This window comes from Sturnira hondurensis, unplaced genomic scaffold (assembly GCF_014824575.4).
Source record: "Sturnira hondurensis isolate 20B ecotype Veracruz unplaced genomic scaffold, ASM1482457v3 Scaffold0000648, whole genome shotgun sequence".
Lineage (NCBI taxonomy): Eukaryota > Metazoa > Chordata > Mammalia > Chiroptera > Phyllostomidae > Sturnira > Sturnira hondurensis.
Genome location: NW_028073279.1, coordinates 12,602,163 through 12,609,784, shown reverse-complemented (window position 1 = coordinate 12,609,784; position 7,622 = coordinate 12,602,163).

Genomic DNA, 7,622 nt, shown 5'->3' with positions numbered 1-7,622 from the left:
GGAAGGGTGGAGACTAGCAGCCAGGGTGGAAAGGACCGGTGGCAAGGCAGGGGTTGGAGGACTGAGTAGGTGAGGTGGCAGCTGGCAGACTGGGAAGTCCCACATTTGCATATGGATAAACCAGGAGGAGCAATTGAAGAGCCAGACAGACCATGCAACCCAGGGTTCCAGTGTGAGGAATTAAAGCCTCAAACCTCTAGCTGTAAAAATCTTTGGGAACTTCAGTGGCAGAAGAAACTGCCAGCCTTACAGGAGAGTTGTTAGAGAGATCCAGAGGGTCCTAGAACTTACACAAGCCCACCTACCAGAAAATCAGCACCAGAAGGGCCCAATTTGTTTGTGAGAATTAGGGGAAGTGACTGAAAGCCAGCCGAGAGCCAAGCAAGTGACATTGTTCCCTTTTGAGCCCACATACAGCACCACAACACAGTGATGTGGGTTGCCCAGCTTTGGTGAATATCTAAGGCTTTATCACTTAGAATGTAACAGGCACACCTAGACCAAAAAAAAAAAAATGGCCCAAATGAAAGAACAAATCAGAGCTTCAAAATTAGAACTAAGTGATTAAGAGATAGGCAACCTATCAGATGCTGAGTTCAAAACACTGGTAATCAGGATGCTCACAGAAATGGTTGAGTATGGTAGCACAATAGAGGGAGAAGTGAAGGCTATGAAAAATGAAGTAAAGAAATATATAATGGGAACCAACAGTGAAGGGAAGGAAACTGGGACTCAGATCAATGATTTGGAGCAGAAGGAAGAAATAAACATTGAATCAGAATAGAATGAAAAAACAAAAATTCAAAAAATGAACAGAGGCTTAGGAACCTCTGGAACAACTTTAAGCGTTCCAACATCTAAATTGTAGGGGTGCCAGGAGGAGAAAAGAAAGAGCAAGAAATTGAAAACTTATTTGAAAAAATAATGAAGGAAAACTTCCCCAATCTGGCGAAGGAAATAGACTTCCAGGAAGTCCAGGAAGCTCAGAGAGTCCCAAAGAAGTTAGACCCAAGGAAGCACACACCAAGGCACATCATAATTAAGATATCCAAGATTAAAGATAAGGAGAAAATCTTAAAAGCAGCAAGAGAAAAGGAGACAGTTACCTACAAGGGAGTGCCCATCAGACTGTCAGCTGATTTCTCAAAAGAAATCTTGCAGGCAAGAAGGGGCTAGAAAGGCAAGGACCTACATCCAAGACTACTCTATCCAGCAAAGCTATCATTTAGAATGGAAGGGCAGATAAAGTGCTTCCCATGTAAGGTCAAGTTAGAGGAGTTCATCATCACAAAGCCCTTATCATATGAAATGTTAAAGGTACTTATCTAAGAAAAAGAATATGATCAAACTACGAATACTAAAATGACAGCAAACTCACAACTATCAACAATTGAACCTAAAACAAAAATAAACTAAGAACTAGGGACAGAATCACAGAAATGGAGATCACATGGAGGGTTATCAGTGGGGAGGTAGAGGGAGGTAGAGGGAGGTAGAGGGTTATCAGTGGGGAGAATGAGGGAATAGATACAGGGAATAAGAAATATAAATGGTTGGTACAAAAGAGACAGGGTAAGGTTAAGAATAGTATAGCAAATGGAGTAGCCAAAGAACTTATGTGTGTGATCCATGGACAGGAACTAAGGGGGAAGGGGAATGGTAGTGGTAGGGGGTACAGGGTTGGAGGGGAATAGAGGGGGGAAGAAAAATGGGACATAATCAATGAATTATATTTAAAAAATAGTAAGTGAGGATACATACACAACAGACAGAAAATAGATTGGCACTTCCCTGACAAGTCAGTCAGGTTGGTTGAGAATGGCTGGCTGAGTTCTGTGGGGAAATGAGACACAATCTATTGGCAATGTCTATTGACCACTGGTAAAAGATGTTGTGATTGAAAAGTACAAGAGCCATATATATGCCATTCCGGAAAGAGAGTGCCTTTAATGTGAGTTTCTTAAAGATTTTTTGCAGAGTCTAAATGCTTGGCATTATCCTTTAATTTAGAAACTGTGTGTGACTCCATTCTTTTTTTGACCTTATCATGAAATAAAACACATGTCTGAAACACATTACTAAACAAAAAATATATGACATACTTATATATATAGTTTGATGACTCCTCTGAAGTGATCATGTGTGATGCCACCACTGAGGTCAAGAAGTACAATGTGATCAGTCTCTCACAAACTCCTTTTTCTGTCCCCACCTAGACACCATTGTCCTGATTTTTAAGGATGTCACTTCCTCCCTCTCCTTTACAGTTTTATCACCTAAGTAGCTACCCCTGAACACCATAGTTTGATTTTGCTTTGTTTCTTTTTTCTTTTCGGTACTTTATATACAATTTGAATTATATACTAAATTTTCTTTTGTGTTCAGCTTCTTTTGCTCAATATTATGTGCATGAACTTGATCATATGATAGTTTTATTTATCCAATTCACAGGTAATGGGTATTTAGATTGTTACCCATGTTTTACTAGTTGAATAATGTTGCTATGAACTTTCTTATACACACTTCTTGGAGCACACATTGAAGTTGAGTGTGTGCTGTGAGGGTAATTGTTGGGTTATAAGGGACTCTTATGTTCGACATTAGTGGAAAATGCCAAATTGTGTTCCATAGTAGTTGTATCAATTTCACTTCCACCAGCAATGTATAAGAATGTCAGTTGCTTCACATTCTCGCCAGCAGATGGTTTTTTAGTCTATTTTATTATTTAGTCTATTTTATTTATTACTATATATTTTTTTCAATTACAGTTGACATTCAATATTATATTAGTTTCAGGTGTACAGCATATTGGTTAGACATGTATATAATACACAAAGTGATCCCCCTAATATTTCCAGTACCCATGTGGCACCATACATAGTTATTACAATATTATTGACTATGTTCCCTACACTGTACTTTACATCCCCAGGATGATTTTGTTACAATTAATTTGTTCTACTAAATCCCTTCACCTTTTTTCAGCCAACCCCCTTCCCCCAGTCTGGCAACCATCAATTTGTTCTCTGTATCTATGAGTCTGTTTCTATTTTGCTTGTTCATTTATTTTCTTCTTTAGATTCCACATACAGTATAAGTGAAATCACATGGTGTTTGTCCTTCTCTGTCTTATTTCACTCAGCCTACTACCCTGTAGGTCAGTGATTTCCAACCTTTTTATCTCATGGCACATATAAACTAATTACTAAAATTCTGCAGACATGCCAAAAAGTGTATTTTTTGCTGATCTGACAAAAGATAGGTATAATTTTTATTCATTCACACAGGATGGCTATTGTTGTGTTGGCTGTTGTCATTTTTTTTGTTTGATAATCTAAGGGAAAGGGTCAGTGCCCCTGACTAAAGAGTCAGGCAATGCATGTTTTACACATTCTTGTGGCACACCAGTTGAAAATCGCTGTTTTAGAGGGTTCATTGATTTATCTTTCACTTTTAGAATGACAGCCACCTAGCATTTATTCATCTGTTTTTGTCTAGCATAAGCCACTTTATTTTTTTCTATAAAGATAGCCAACTGACCCAGTTTTGGAAATTGCTGTTAACTGTTTGATAATTGTCGATTTTGGACTGCTCTGAAGTAGTATCTTATTGTTTTGAATCAAGTGTCCATATCACACAGGTCTCTTTCCAGAATTCTTATTTTTATCTTTTTTATTTAGGTGGCAATAGTATACTGATTTTTGCAGGCTTCATACCCCATGGAACAAATCCTCCCACTATTCTTCATCAGTGTCTTGGCAACTGGCATTAACATAAGCATTTAGAATAGTCTTTCAAGTTCCATGTCAAATAACCTGTTTGGATTTTAATTGGGAATACATTTAGTCTCTAGATTATTTCAGAGAGAAATAACATTTATAATATTGCATTACCCAATTATGAACATGGTATATCCCTCTTTTTTTATCTAGGCATTTTTTTAAAGATTTTATTTATTTATTTTTAGAGTGAAGAAAGAAGGGAGAAAGAGGAAAGAAACATCAATGTGTGATGTTTCTCTCATTTGCCCCCAACCAGGGACCTGGCATGCAACCAAGGCATGTACCCTGACTGGGAATCGAACCAGTGATTCTTTGGTTCACAGACCGGTGCTCACTTCACTGAGCCACACCAGCCAAGGCTATCTAGGCATTTTTAACACAATATTATTATTTTCCTGAAGTTTATTCCTGAGCATGTAAAAGTTTTTATATTATTTATAAAAAACATTTTTAAATTTCATTTTATAATTGTTTGAGGCTGGTATACAGAAGAGCAATGTTTTTTATATTGATCTTGCATCAGTGATCTGCTAAGCTCACATTAATTTCAATAGAATCTGTATATACTTTGGACTTTCTACATACTCAAGCATATTGTATGCAAGTAATTAGATTTCATTTCTTCCTTTCCAATCCTTATACATTTTATTTCCTTTTTTGCTGTGCAGCACAAGCTAGGGTGAGTACAATATTGAAAAGAAGGAGTGATATAGTAAGTCGTCATCCTTATGTTCCTCCTAATATCAAAGATTTTAACATTTTTACCATTAAGTTTGGTGTTTGCTGTTGGGTTTTGGTTTTTGAAATAGGTGATTAGTTTATTGACTTTCTGCCTTCCTTCTTTTTTAATATGTGCATTTGAAACTACAGATTTCCTTCTAAGCATGGTTTTATCTGTATCCCACTTCCTGATACAGAATTTCCATTACTTTTTAGCTTAGGTTATTATCTGATTTCCATTGTCATTTCTTCTTTGAACTATGAAACTATAGAACTACATCAATTTCTAGCTATTCAGGGACTTTCCCACTATGATTTTGTTATTGATTTCTAGCTTAATTTACATGAATAATTTTTAAGGGTTTTTGATACTTTATCATCTAAAAGTTTTGCAAATGCTTGGGAAAAAATTTGTATTTCACCATTATTAGTTGTTTTATTTTATATATGTTATTTACATCAAGTGTTATCATAATGTTGTTCCAACCTTCTATGTTCTTACTGGTGTTTTGTCTATAGGTTCTATTAGATATTGAACATATATTATTAAATTTCCCATTATGATTATGAGTTGGTCTATTTCACCTTTTAGTGTTGACAGTCTTTGCTTTATATATTTTTCTGCTTGTTACTAGGAGCATGCAAATTTCCTGTAAATTAAATAGTTTAAATTAAATATTTTATTAGTGCAAAGTATCTCTCTTCATTTCTAGTAATACTTTATAAGTATTATAAAGTATATAGCTATAGATTTCCAGTCAGGATGGCAATGTAGGCAGACATGGCTCACCTCCTCACACAACCACATCAAAATTACATGTAAAATATAGAACAACCATCACTCAGAACCATCAGAAAATGAGTTGAATGGAAGTCTGACAACTACAGAATTAAAGAAACAACATCCATCTACCAGTAGGAGGGACACAGACATGGAACCAGCTGGTCCCACACCCACATGTGGTGGATGAAAATTCAGGAGGGATATCTCAAGAGTAAGGAGTCCCAGCCCCGCCTCCCCACAGCCCAGGTTTACAGTACCAGGAAGATAAGTCCCCATAACTTCTGGCTGCAAAAACCAGCAGGGATTGAGTCAGTGGAAAAAACTACTGGAGTCCCAAGCAGTTCCTATCAAAGAACCCACACATGAACTTACTCAGACTCACTCCCTCTGAACTCCAGCACTGAGCTAAGCACTTGTGCCACCAGCTTGAGAGGCACTAGTGGCATACAGAGAGAAATTGATGTGTCTTACATCAAGGCAAACAGAGGCCATTGTCCCTTTTCTGAACCCTTACCCACAGAGCCACAGAGACAGCAAGCTGATACCATATCTGAGACTCCATCAACCCTGCTAATGCTGACCCTCCTTGGAGATCCCTAAAGACTATGCCACATCCAACTTAGGGGGCCCATCCAAGATGCTTTTCCGTATGAATGGCTAAATCCTCTCAAATAAGCAATACCTGGCCTCACTGAGCCCCAGGCCCAAAACTAGAAGCAGCCAGCCTGGATTCACAGCTTGGTTTCACCTGAGAATCCCCAAGCCCAGCACAAGTAGCAGCCATCTCAGGTTGCTTTATAGCTTAGGCAGGGTAGTCCCAGGGAAAACACAGATAAGAACTGACTTTGCCCTGCACTATTAGGGAAATCCCAAAGCCTACATATCCATTGGGCAACTACAGACCACGTAAGAACACCACCATAACCCTGCCTCTGTACAGCTAATCCTTCCATGGGGGGTGGAGGGGGTGGTCAGTGGCCACAGCCAGTCCTTGCAGCCTGCTCCCCCAGCCCTCCAGTGAGATGGCATGACCCGAGTACCCATGAAGAAGCCACGCTGGCGTTTTCACCAATGTGGCCAAGGTCCTTTGCCAAGGACAGAGCAGGTGGAGCCCTCCGCCTGCCCTATCACACATACGGGTACTTGGTTTTCACTGTGATGTTTAAGAGAATGTACGAACAGTTTATATTTTCCTTAGACATACAATGATGGGATCGTAGTTGGCTTTTTAAAAAACCACCAACCAACCACCTGCTATCTTTGCTTTAACCCAGACTGATTGGAGGTAAATCTGTATGATGCCAAAGGTGAAACTGCTCTGTAGACATCACCAAGGTCTCGGCTACCTGGGCTGAAAGGACCCTCAGGAGGGTCTGCACCTCGGGCTTCAAAGCTCCTAGGGGCTGCACAAAGACACCCCCTATCTTACTCTTTACACTTCATTTTAATTCCCTTTGTATCTTTCCAATTAAAAAAATCAAACTTATCTTTTTAGTGAGATAATTTTTATTTGAGTCGATCTGTGGGGAAAAAAATCAATCTCCACCAGTCAAGAGCAGGGATGCTGGGGCCTGTGGGGCTCTCTCTGTGCCAAGAAGTTTGGGGCGAGGGGTGGTTCTCAAACTGAAACCACTGGGAATAATTTGAAATCTTCTGTACTTCATCCAAGATATTTATTTACAGGCAGCATTTTTCTGGTTTTCTTGGCCTACTGCACATATTTTAAACTTTTCAGCTAAGAGAAAATAGATATTTAAGTACTAAAACTTACATGCTTAAAAGAGATCATGCAAAAAAAAAGTCCCATTGACTTTTCCCTCTCATTGACCTGCCAACAGCAATCAAGGTTCAACCACAGGAGGAGGGTGTACTCAGCCCACACTATGGGCACTCCTCGAGTACCCAGCTCTGGTGCTAGGAGATGCTCTGCCACCAGACCCTGCAGGACACCTACTACATTAGGCCACACTACCAAGACACAGAATGTGTCTTGGGAAGTAGCTCTACATTATACATGGAAACAAAAACAGGGAGGCTGCCCAAGTGAGGAGATAAGGAAACATGGCCCAAATGAAAGAGCAGATTAAAACTCCAGAAAAAGAACTAAATGAAATGAAGGTAAGCAATCTAAGTAAGAACTCTAAGACGCAGAGTTCAAAACACTGATTATAAGGATGCTCAAGGAACTTAGTGAGGACCTTAACCGCATAAAAAATCCAGTCAGAAATGAAGGATACACTAATTGACATAAAGAACAATTGACGGGGAAACAACAGTACAGTGGATGAAGCCAAGAATCAAATCAATGATATGGAACATAAGGAAGCAAAAAAACA